This window comes from Pleurodeles waltl, chromosome 10 (genome assembly GCF_031143425.1).
Source record: "Pleurodeles waltl isolate 20211129_DDA chromosome 10, aPleWal1.hap1.20221129, whole genome shotgun sequence".
Classification (NCBI taxonomy): Eukaryota; Metazoa; Chordata; class Amphibia; order Caudata; family Salamandridae; genus Pleurodeles; species Pleurodeles waltl.
The window spans coordinates 172566866-172580574 of record NC_090449.1 but is presented as its reverse complement, the minus strand read 5'-3'; positions in this window follow the sequence as shown (position 1 = coordinate 172580574).

The following is a 13709-nucleotide window of genomic DNA, read 5'->3' as shown; positions in this document are numbered from 1 at the left end:
GAGTTCCAAATTAGACAAGATGACAATATCCATTATTGAGTATCATAAATGTCATGACTCATGTTGCTAAGCTCATATTTTATTTAAACCCAAAGCCACCCTAAGTGTGACTTATAATCTCTTGATCTTAAAAGGATCCTTATTCAAGATGCTAGTACTTATCAACAAAACTCATTTATAATCCATGACACTGACAGAGAGTCTCATAAGGGAATCACCAGCAATGTCATTCACTGGTTTTCTCCTACCTTTTCAAGTGACATCAATTTGTTGTCATGGACCCCTCCATGTCCCAAGAGATCCCTATCACCTGCAGAGTGCTCAGGGTTTCATACTGTCCTGTGTTGACTTCACCTTCTATGTGGAGCCACTTGATGCACTCCTCTCTCATAATAGCATCAAAATTCATCTATATACCAGCGATACACAATGCTACACGAATGTCTTTAGACATCCAATGCCCCAAACACTGCTTCAATTTAGGAAAAAGTTGAAGACGCACCCCATTAAGGAGCAATACATCCCAATGAATTAATAGTCCACAAACCAGCTACCTCAACTATCACTTGTTGACTTTAAGCTTGTCTTTGAACCTGTGCAGCACTCTGCTGCCTTTTGGCTAGGTTACGTTAAAGAAATACCACAAATATATGTTATTAAAATGTTCTTACATCTTCTCCCGAGCTTGAAATCAACTTCCTTGAATATTCATGATGTTTAACTACCCAGGTACAAACTTGTGGTAGTATATATCTGGATTGTCAGTGATCTCATCTTGTTTTACATAATCCAGTGCAGTTGAAGAAAGTGAAGATGAGTGTATGGTGGTTCCTGGAAGGTGTGTGTATGCAAACTGTGCTTATATGCTGAGGTAGAGCCAAAGATGTTATTAAGGTCCCTCTGTGCTTCTCTTATTTCTAGTGTGTGTGATGTGACATGACACATTGAGTTTGAGCGCATTAGTCGTTTCTTTTATGTCTTGCAGTCAGGTGGTTATGACATGCCAATTTTATCTCTGGCAACTCTTTCCAGGGACTGATCAGCAAGGTGCAATAGGATATTTAGTAGATGTGTCTCTGCATACATGTTTTGTTTAAATGTGGTGCTAACCAAGACCACCTGAATTCACTAAAATTACATATACACTACACGTGCATGAAGGGGCTTTTACTCACCCCCTCTCTTCATCTATTGGTCTGTTGTGTGATTCATATTTTGCTTTCGCTCACTACAGAATATAGCATTGGGCAGTTGCTTGAAAGAGCAAAATGCGCACAGCTGCACATGAGGTAGTTCCTTTCAGTGCTAGTGATTTCGTTTTTACTTTCTAACTACTTTAGTATTGCCTTTGTCTTCAGAGCCTGAAGTGGAAGAAGGACCGTTCAACCAGATGAGAGCACAGGCCCCATTCCACACTTTGTCAGTTCCCTTCTCCTACCAATGCTGTTGTAAATTCTTGCTGAAGTCTCAGCTGTTTATCAGACTGCTGGTATTTAAAAAAAAACTGACTGCGGCCATTTGAAACTGTTGTGTATTAAGTTATCATCTTATTACTGGGCATTCAGTACACAAATCAAAAGCTTCAGCATTATGCATATGAATTCATACCAGGACAGTACTTCTGAACATGCGTATTCTGGATTCAATTTCACCAATAGCTCTTTAATAAACATTGTACACATAAAAATCATTCTCAATTGTGTTTAATTTGCAGCATTTCAAGCACTTTTTTAAAATGTATTTTCTTCTTTCCTTCCTACATTTTTTTTTCTTCTTCCTGCTTTCTTTCTTTATTTTTCTTCCTTCTTTTTTTACTCCTGTCTTTCATTGTCCCTTTTCCTTCTTCCTGCTTTATTTAGTTTTCTTGCATCTTTCTCTCTTGCCTTCTTTCTTTCTTTTTCCTTCTTTATCTTTAGCTTTTTCTTTCTCTTTTCTTTTTTCTTTCCTTCCTTATGTTCTTTCTACATTCTTTCTTCATCTTTCTTTCCTTCTTTCTTTCTTTCTTTCTTTCTTACTTTCTCAATGGTAGGAGGCTGGCAGCAAGTGGAAGAACAATTAACATTTTACTGTTTTGTTAACCAAGAACGTTTGATTTTACTAAAATTATGTGTATGACATACTTCCTTATCGGGGTTTTCAGTCACACTTCACCCACTTGTCTGTGGTTGTCTCATTCACATTTTTACCCAACTCACTCAATCCTGCAGTGTCAGCCCACTTCAGACACTGGCTGACTTCACTATGTGTTACGGCATGCTGCCCTATCACAATGAGCACATCCACTCAGAGTAGTTCCCTTCACGACACCCAAAACATTTTTGCCATGTGGCATGAAGTTTTATCAGCGTGTTGAAAGAATGACCGTAGAGTGTGGCTGTTAGCGCCCGTCTCTACTTTTTTAGCCATTATGAGTGCACATGTGCATACCAAACGATGGTGAGTTGTACACTGACAGTGATGCTGTAGGTGTCTTTTTATTTCATATGTGCTCTCCTCCGATATACTCTGTGAAATGCTTGAAGTATTCATTTATTTTGTGAGTTATATTGTTTTCTTTGATTTATATGTGTTGTATAGCACTGCTTTTCTTCCCAGGTACGTTTGCACTATATAATTACTGCAACAAACATACAACATACTTATCAGTACATTGGCTTTAAATAATCTCTAATATTCATTGTGAATCTCAATGTGAGTTTTTGGCTGTTTGGTGTGAAATTATGTTAAACATGCTTTTATGTAGATTGGATCTTTAATGGTTCCTGCATCACCGAGGAGACCGATTGCTTGAGTGGGTGTGGTTATGCAAAAGTGTGAAAAATTAGGCTCTTGGACTCATGCTCATTTAGTAATGATGATGCAATCACCATCACTGGGCTGTCTCCTTGATGTTCCCTGTAGCTGAACAGAAATATGTAGGGCTCTGCAGAGCATTGTGACTCCATAATCATAATTTTGGTTATTCAATCATAGCTAAATTGAGACTCATGTGGCTCCCCTCCAAGATAATAGATTTTACCTAACTACAAGGCAGAAAACTGAGGATTTGTGAGAAGAAAAATGGTTTGGCAACCCTTTTGTGTTCTGGATCTTTGGACTTTTCTGGAGACATTGGCTCTCATTATGACTTTAGGGGTCATTTCTAAAGACTGTTGTGCCAGCGGCCACCAAAAGACCATAGCGGCGGCGGTAATCCGCCCGCCCTATTACAACTCCCAAAAACCAAATCGCCAGAAAACAGCCACAAATTCAACACCGCCAGGCTGAAGGATGGCGGGAGAGAGGCGATCCCACCACCCACACTGCCATGACAAAAACAGACCGACTACCATATTACGACCCTTAAATCAGCACAGTGGTCATAGCACAGCAGTAATCCACTGGCGGTGCGGACTGCTGCTGTTGAAAAGGAACCTCCACAGCAACAGCACACCACATTGGCCAATTTGAATACCCCACACCTGATACGCATACACACACCACACGCCCGAGACACCACCATATCACACACACCCACACAACCCACAACCCACAACCCTTTGCTTTGACAAACTATTACAACATATTTCGCGGCCACTCAGGACAACGCACTGCACACATACAACACAGCCACCAGTACATCCCTCACACATTACACTTCACATAACATTTGTGGACACAAACACACGTCACCATCACCATGTCTCCGCAAAAGCACCCCCGTTTCACAGATGACGAGCTGTGGACAATGGTGGATAAAATCATCAGGGTAGAGCCACAGCTATTCGGTGCACACATCCAGCAGACATCCGTTTTCAATAAGATGGAGTTGTGGTGCAGGATCATTGACAAGGTGAACGTAGTTGGAAGCCATCCACGCACAAGGGACTAGAGTGAGCAGAATTCTTGGCCAGATATGGGGGCCAATCAATCATGAACCAAAAATTATGAACACATATGAATCAAAATTTGGAAACAAAGGATCTTATAAATATTAAAGGTCAGTGTACGTTTGAAATGTGACCGTACTCACAAGTGTGTGCATGTATATATAGGGTGAACACTTGTCTTGACACTGATGAATTCTATTATTAGCTTCACAGTTTTAATCTGGTTCACAGACACATATTTGTTGTGGCACTTACTATCCTACTATTTTGTATAAAATGTATATAGAAGGTAATAATTCACAAATGTATGTTTTTTTCTGATAAAGATGTGACTGTCACCAGTAGAACACCGCATGGTCACTATAACTAGCAATATGAGTTATTGGCAATACAGTATTAATTGAATTTTGTGTCATATGTTGTCACAGCCCTGATGAAGTCTAGTGGGAGATTTCCCTGACGAAACATGTGTTAGCTGATGTAACATGGAGATTATAACTCAATGGACAATTAAGGACTGGTATTTGACTGTAAAACATATTCTACAAGGTTCAAGGAGGCTGTCATATGGATATGTGTATCGACTATAGGAAACTACAAATAAAATTTACTTGGAAAGAGTTTTGGAAGTTGGACAAATAAATGTGCAAGTAGTGACTTAATTATACACACTGTCAGAGACAGTACAACAAACGAATGTATAGTGTATTTTGTGGACAATAATACTACTAGATGGATGAGTACCTGTAAGTAAATGTTTGTACTCTTTCAGTAACTTGTTTGCTGAGACACAGGGTTTTGGAGGTATTCACCCTGTTAGTGCACCATTCAGAATAGTGAATTAAAGGCAGGAAGTGCCATATTACTCTATGAAAACTTCCCTCAGTTAGTTAGTATATTTAGTGGGCCTGCATCACTGATTGTGCCACCCACTTAAGTAGCCCCTTAACCTTGTCGCAGGCCTGCCATTGCAAGGCCTGTGTGTGCAGTTTCACTGCCAATTCGATTTGGCATTTAAAATTACTTGCCAAGCCTACAATTCCCCTTTTTCTACATATAAGACACCCCTAAGGTATGCCCTAGGTACCCCATAGGGCAGGGTGCTGTGTAGGCAAAAGGCAGGACATGTGCCTGTGTAGTTTCATGTCCTGGTAGTGTAAAACTCCTAAGTTCGTTTTTACACTGCTGTGAGGCCTGCTCCCTTCATAGGCTAACATTGAGGCTGCCCTCCTATATTGTTTGAGTGGTAGCTGCTGATCTGAAATGGAGTAGGAAGGTCATATTAAGTATGGCCAGAATGATGATACAAAATCCTGCTGACTGGTGAAGTTGGATTTAATATTGCTATTTTAGAAATGCTACTTTTAGAAAGTGAGCATTTCTCTGCACTTAAATCTTTCTGTGCCTTACAATCCACGTCTGGCTGGGTTTAGCTGACAGCTCCTCATGCATTCACTAAGACATACCCAGCCTCACTTGCATACATCTGCATTCTGAATGGGTCTACCTGACCTGGGAGGACGGAGGGCCTGCCTTCACACAAAGGACTGCCACACCCCCTACTGGGACCCTGGCAGACAGGATTGAACTGAAAGGTGACCTGGTGCACTTCTAAGCCACTCTTTGAAGTCTCCCGTACTTCAAAGCACATTTGGGGATATAAACAGTGCCTCTGCCCCTACCAACTCAGACACTTCCAGGAAAAGAAACTTGAACCAGAACCTGTATCCTGCCAAGAAGAACTGCCTGGCTGCCCAAAGGACTCACCTGACTGCTTTCTGTGAAGGACTACTGCCTTGCTGTTGCCCTGCTGCCTTGCTGCTCTCTGGCTGTGGTGAAGAAGTGCTCTCCAAGGGCTTTGATAGAGCGTGCCTCCTGTTCCCTGAAGTCTCAGGACCAAATAAACGTAATCTCTTCAAGAAGGACTCCTTGTGCGGCAAAATTAGATGCACAGCCTGGCAGAAACAATGCACGCGTGAAAATTTCACTGCACGCCAAATCGGAACGACAGAGCCTGACTTTGCAATGAGAAGATCGAAGCAGCACCAGCGTAGCAACCGGAAATTCAATGCACGGACCACTGGATTGATGCACAGCCGAGCCGGAACGACGCAGCCCGACTTCCAGAGAGGAATCGACGCAGCACCTGCTGTGCGGTAGAAAATTCGATGCAACGCCCACTGGATTGACGCAGCTCCTGTGACTTCATCCTGCCAGCGCAGGAAATCCACAAATCGTCGTTGTGGCGTCTGAAAACCCCGCAACCCGAAGAGGATCCATGACTGAGCGCCGGAAATCGATGCACAGCCGTCCCTGCATGGCAACTAAACGATGCATCGCTGTGTGCGTCCCGAGAAATCGATGCATACCCCTTTGTTTCCACACTTCTCCTCCTCTGCGGTTCTTTACAGATTTTTTTTCACACGAACCAGGAACTTTGTGCTTGAAAGAGTCTTTGTTTGCTTTTAAAAGACTTAAAACACTTTATATCACTTTTCAGTGATATCTCAACATATACTTATTGCATTTTCATTGTTTTGACCTGCATTTATCCAGATAAATATTATATATTTTTCTAAACACTGTGTGGTGTATGTTGGTGGTGCTATATGGTATTATTGTTTGATTTATTGCACAAATACTTTACACATTGCCTTCTAAGTAAAGCATGACTGCTCAGTGAAAAGCTATCAGAGGGTGGGCACAGGATAATTTGGATTGTGTGTGACTTACCCTGACTAGAGTGAGGGTCCTTGCTTGGACAGGGGGTAACCTGACTGCCAACCAAAGACCCCATTTCTAACAATATGGAAGAGGTGGAACAACCTGTGGGGGAAGGTCTGCTCCATGGTGTCCAGGCACCACATTGCTCTCATGAAGACTGGCAGTGGCCCCCCACCTCCTCCCCTGGAGCTGACATCAAGGGAGGAGAAGGTCTTGGCAATCCTGCATCCTGAGGGTCTCAGTGGAATCCACGGAGGACTGGAGCCTGGTAAGTCATCTATAATCTCTTGTATGAAGTACACCTGTATCACATGCGTCCCCATCCCCTACATGCTCACCCAACCCCACTTCCACCAATCCAAACGTCTGCACTCACAAATGCACCCAATGCATGTTCAGCATGAAGCACCATGAATCCCACAATGCATCACACTTTAACAACCGAACAATGGACAAACCCCCTCACATAGGTAGCCCTGCATACTGAAGCATGCCAAATAGCACTCACTTAGCAGCCTATGACAAACAGAGTAGGAAGATGTGAATAACAATCAATGTTATACACAGGTACCACTGAAAATGTCACCTGTCAGCAGGTGCCACGAAGAACCAGTCCTCCACTAGAAGAAGACCCCAATGATGACAGCTACTCAGGATGTCTAGAACCGGATGACCTCCCTGGCCCATCTGGCACCTCTGGCCAGTCCACCCCCACTAACCTCACCCAGGCCATGATTGAGCCTCCCCAACTGTAGCAGACACAGCACCAGTTGCCCAGCGCCCCAAACCAGGGTCTTCAGGCCATGACAATCTATAGTGTGCCCACATGTACAGGGACCGGAGACAGCACCCACCACCCAAGATGATGAAGGTACTGTTATAACAGGAAGTTCGCTCACTGTGCCGGGGACACAGTCACAGGGGGCTATGGCCAGTGGGAGGACATCTGTGGGCCAAAGGGAGGGGCAACCAGGAAGCCACTTGCCCTATCACAAGTCCTGGGAGCATGCAACCAATCCCAGGACAAGATGTGACAGACAGGGGAACACCAAAGGCTGCAGAGGGAGTACCACCAGGAGGCATGCAGCAGTGGCAGGAAAACAATGCCACAATGGCCTCCATGAAAAGGGTTGATGCAGGGGTTTATATACGTCCTGCATGAGTCTTCTGCCCACCACCAGGCACCTTCTACTAGCCACAGTCCTGACCAGCCTCCTACATCTGCTGTAGCAAGTGGGATGGTCGCCCTTCCTGAAGACTCACATGCCACTTGTGACCCTCCCCCTGTAGCTGAGGAACCCCTACGCAAATGTGGCCACTGACCCAGACATCCTTCATGGACAGAAGCAACTGCCAGGAAATGAGCCTCCCCTGAACTGTCTCCCTTGTGTACCACTGAGACACCTTGCAGTGCAATAGCTCTATGTTACTATCACTCCTGGATACTGGACCTGTGGAACCTTCTGCTTGTCCCAACAAACTGATGACTCAGAACACCATGACTCCACTCTTTTGTACCAACCCATCCTTTTGTAATCACAATAAACAGACATGAACACAACCATTGGTTTTGTGTGTTAATAAGTGACAATGAACAAACAATAATTTGATGCAGTAATCAAAGTTTTGAAAGAAAAGTAAAAAATGGTAGGCCTTTGTCTATACAGGTCGGTGTCAGATGCTCACTGTCAATGCCCACACATCTCTGGGTCCAGAGAAAAACTCTGTGATGATAAATCACCATAGCAATGCCATACTTCATTCACCTGTAATGGAAAGTGTCTATAAACATATCTAATTGTAACTACACATAGAGGATATTTAGAACATTACTTAACTTATCACACAATTTCTGTCTTGGACACACGACACATAACAGAAGTGCTGTCCAGCTCAATTATCAGTATGCTACCCGCAAGTGATAGATGTACAAAACAGAGAAACCAGATTTTGGAAAACTGTCCACTGAGGTGAAGTATGTGGACAGCTGTGAAGAAGGTACATCACATTGTCAGTACCAAAAAATATCATATATAATTGTGCACAGAAGGGGTTTGGATAAGAATTGAAATCAACACATTCAGAACGACAATAGCAATGGCAGTAGTACTGCAGGGCAATCATACCTACCTATCAAGTACACTCTACTGATGTACCTAACTGAGACATAACACTGCTCACATCACAGATAGATTACAAACAACACCCATACTGTAGTTCTGCATGAAAACTGGCACATTGAGAGAGTAATCTACCAGAATGTCACTGGAAGTGTTGCTGGATGAGCTGAATCCTTGTAACAACTTCAACCTCGTCCCCATCTTCGTCACTGTCCGTTGCTCTCTCTTCTGCTACTGGTAGGTCCCTACTCCCTCCTCTTCCTGCAATTGCACATGCCTCCTTAGTGCCAAATTGTGCAGCATGTAGCAGGCCACGACAATCTAGCACACCTTCTGAGGTGAGTAGAACAGGAGACCTTCCGAGAGGTGCTGACACCAGAACTTCACTTGAAAAGACCAAGGGCCTGATTACAACTTTGGAGGAGGGTGTTAATCCGTCCCAAATGTGACGGATATACCACCCGCCGTATTACGAGTCCATTATATCCTATGGAACTCGTAATACGGTGGGCAGGATATCTGTCACATTTGGGACGGATTAACACCCTCCTCCAAAGTTGTAATCAGGGCCCAAATGTCCTCTCAATGACCCTTCTCGTCCTCCCATGAGCCTCATTGTATTGAACTTCTGCCCTGGTCCTTGGATTCCTCACCGGTGTCAGTAGCCAGGATAGATTTGGATACCCTGAATCACCTGTGGATAGTGGTAACATCCATTACAGTCCTGCTATGGTCGGAGTGGAAAGAGTAGGATTGCTGACGTCACAGTTATTATACATACACTCATCATACTCACCAATGAAGTAGGCTCTCTCCCTCTGTAGATGCACCATTATATGTGGGACACTGCTGTTCCTGAGGATGTGTAAATCATGTACAGACCCAGCAAACTTTGCAGACACCTGGGAGATGTATTGGTCTGCTAAACAGGCCATATGCACATTAATTGAATTATATTTCTGTGCACTTGCTTGTTGTCCCTGGGTGGCACCAATGCTATATGGATACCATCTATGGCCCCTATAATATGAGAGACATGTCCCATTGAATAGAATTCATCCTTCACATTGGCAAAATCTACAGTATGGGGAGATTTAATGTAGCTTTCAACATGTTTCAACAAGGCAGACAAGACATTTCACAACACAATAATGAACAAAGGTTGAGACATACCTGCTGCCAATCCCACTGTCACCTGGAATGAGCCAGTGGCCAAAAAGTGGAGGACTGTAAGCACCTGCAGAGGTTGAGGAATAGCTGTAGGTTGTCATATGGCTTGCAGCAGATCTGACTCCAACTGGGTACACAATTCCCTGATTGTTGCTTGGTTGAGACGATAGGTGACCATGATGTGTCTTTCTTCCATGGTGGCAAGGTCAAACAGGGGCAAGTACACAGGTGGATTTCTCAGCCTCCACAGTGGTCGGCATCTAGATATAGCAAACAACACAAGTGTGACTATGATTACACTTCTTTCATCCCCTATTGTGACAATATTTCAGCAATATGCATCACACCTGCAACAACTAAGTTCCATACTCAGACATGAATTTGGAATATAGAAAGTTCCTACAATATAACAACTCACTGAAATGCTCTGGAGCAAATACACCATATATTTGTGACATCTGGTGTCAGGCATCATTAATGTACATTCACCCTTTTTCCTACCACAAAATCATAAGCTGTTAATGTGTCTGCACTATATTCCTCAACTCTGACAGTGCAACTGACAAGACATGCTTAACATTGTTCACAACAGCTTCTGCTTGGCATGTACATTGTCTGTACGAGCTGTGACTCACATGAAATACTGTAGAATGTACATTAGGGGTGTAAAATGGCTGCTGCCGGTCCTACGTGCAGAGGAATGATTACAGTGAGCTCACTCCGCCGGCGTATGTTGTCATGGCGGTAGGCTATCGTAACCGCCGTGCAACTCCTCATTGGTTAACATTGATGTCTATGGGAAACGGGGGCCAAGGATGATGACCGCCGGCGGTGACGGTGCAGACCACCGTGCCATGACCACCATTTTCTACAGCCATCTCGCTTGACTCCTGAATATCCAGCCAATATGACCTCCACTGTGTGTGCTGCTCTGTCTGGTTCCTGGAAGCCACAATAGCACATGTCACAGGGGATAGGGGCCCCCTTCACAACAGAAGAACTGCAGAAACTTGTGGATGGGGTCCTACCCCTGTATAAAAAGCTGTATGGGGCTCCAGAACAGCAGGTAGGTTGCACATTGATGAATTACTAGTGACATGGTTGTGTGTGTATGATAGTATGTGTATGCTGCATACCCTGTGGAGGTTGATGCATCGGACACGCATGCGGGAAAAAAAGTATTAGTGTAATGTCGTGGAAGGATGTGTAATGTATACTGTTTGTAGTCCTATGATATTCATGCTTGATGAGTCTACATGACTGTGCCCGTCTTTCTGTGTCTCCCATCCAGGTCAGCACCCATCAGAAGAAAGCATTGTGGAAAGCCATTGCCAAGGAAGTGACCCTGGGAGTCCATAGCTGGTGGAGCACTCACTGCAGGAAGCGGTGGGAGGACCTGAGACGCTGGGCCGGGAAGATCGTGAAGGCCCAGTTGGGGACAGCCCCCAAATGAGGAAGGGGTGACCGTCGGACCCTGACCCCCCCTAATGGCCCGCATACTCGTGGTGGCCTACCCAGACTTGGATGGGCACTTGGGGGCAACACAGCAGCCACAAGAGGGTGAGTCACAGAGTGTACTCCTTGTGTTATTTCACTGTGAATGGACAGGATGAGTGAGATTTACAATAGTAGATGCCTAGTGTGTATATCATAGGGTATGTAGCCAGGAGTTTGTGTACAAGGTGTGTAGGTATGTAAGATAGGTAAGTGTCTGTACCTAAGGATTACAGGCATGTGTTAAGTTGTACGATCTAGGATTGGACTGGACGTAAGTGACTCCCATGTACAGTTTTTTCTGATTTTGTTGGTTCTGTAAGGTCATACACAGGTTGGCATGACATTGCAATGTTGGTACTTAGGGATTCCCTTATAATATTTGGTAACAAGATTTATAGAGGTATGCCAGTGACCAGCAGGTCCAGAGTTGTGCTGTAGAAGGATGATGGTTGGGCTAACTTACTTATGGGTAGCAATTTGGTAGTTTTGCAGAATGTGGTTATGTAGTAGGCGCTGCATACCTGTGATTGCTATGCTAATGGCTAAAACTGTGTTAACATGGAAGATGTGTAGATATTTACCCTATGCTCCCTTCCTTTCTCTCCCACCCTCCCTCCTTGTCCTCTTCTTTCCTTGTGTGCATTAGCATCAGCAGGTGAAGGAGTGGGGGCACCAGTGAGTGGGGAGGCTGGAACCCATGGGACCCAGGAGGCAGTGTCCACTGACGCCAAGGGGACCAGTGGGTTGGAGAGTGAGGGGAGCACCTCGGGGAGACAGGAACTGCAATATCTGACTCTGATTCGTCCTCCGATGGAAGCTCTCTGGTGGTGGTGGACCCTTCTGGGACCAGCGCAGCAACACGCTTGTCCGCCACTCCCCCTACCAGCACCGGCCTCCACGTAGCTCCCCGCATCTGCCCCTGCCCCAGTCAGCCCTGCTGCCCTCAATGCGGAGGCTATTGACCTCCTGAGATCCATCTCTGTGAGGCAGTCAACCATTGTGAATGCCATCCAGGACCTGGCATCCCAGATACAGCAGACCAATGCCTACCTGGAAGGCATTCACGTGGCATGGCTGGCCTACAGTGATCGTTTCAGGCTCTGGCCTCTTCATTGATGGCAGCTAGTGTCCCTACTTCTTCTGTCCTCCCTCCTACTACCAATGCTCAATCCCAGAGCCCTCTTCCCTCAGTCATCCAACCCTTACTTTCAGACAAGCATTCACCCACAGCAACAGACAATGCACACAAAGACAAACACAGGTACCACAAATCACACCACAAGTATTCACACACTCAACACTCACAAGCAGACAAAAACAACAGCCACTGCATTCCCTGTCTCCCCCACCACCTCCTGCCTTACAGTCTCATCACAAATCACACCTACCAGCACTGCATCCTCACTCCCAGCTTCTGCCACCACTTCTGTTTTGCTCACTGTCACCATAACAGCAGACACTCAGACATGCACCCCTTACACCACATCCGCGCTCACCACAAACCACCATCACGATCACATGCAGCACACTCATCTTACTTGCGGACACTACCCTAACATACATTCACATGACCTGTTTGTCCTCTTCCAGCCTCTCTTCCCCCCCTCCCAAGACACATAAAAGCTCCCACTCAGACACTCAACATTCCTCCACCTAATACATGCACATTATGCATCCACCTACATCCATTTCCAGCACACCTACACATCCTACAAGCACTCCCTCTACCTCCACTCCCAGACCTGCATCCAAGCCTATCACCCCTGTTCCTAAGAAGCTTTTCCTTGCCTGCCTTGATCTGTTCCCTGATCCTGTCCACCCCGTTTTGCCCGCCCCACTATGGTTCCCTCCCCACACCCAGTCCGTCCAGCTCCAAGTCCTCCCAAGACCCACCTTCTTTTTCCCATGTCCCTCCCTACCAAAAAGCATCCCCCTGAACCAAAAAAAACACCTGTGCCTAGAGCCAAATCAAAAACCCCTCCCCCTCTGACCAAATCGAAAGTTGAACCCTCACCCCCTCCCAAACCAAAGATGAAGGGCCTCCCTTCCAAGCCAAAGCCCAAGGACCCCTATCCCAAAACCTGACCCCGCCACCACCCCCTCCCACTGACCCCTGAGGTGCCTGCCTGCCTGATTGATGTCCCTGCCCTGTGGAGGCTAAGAGGCTGTCAGGAGTCAAGTTGGGCCAATTGCCTGGGCCTGTGTACTTTGGCAGTGAATTGCATTTGGACTGGCTTATGGCCCAATTTTGTATATAACTGTTTTTATGTCAAAATCTAAATATAACTACCCAACAAGCCAGTTGGTGACACTTTCAGACATTTGTCGA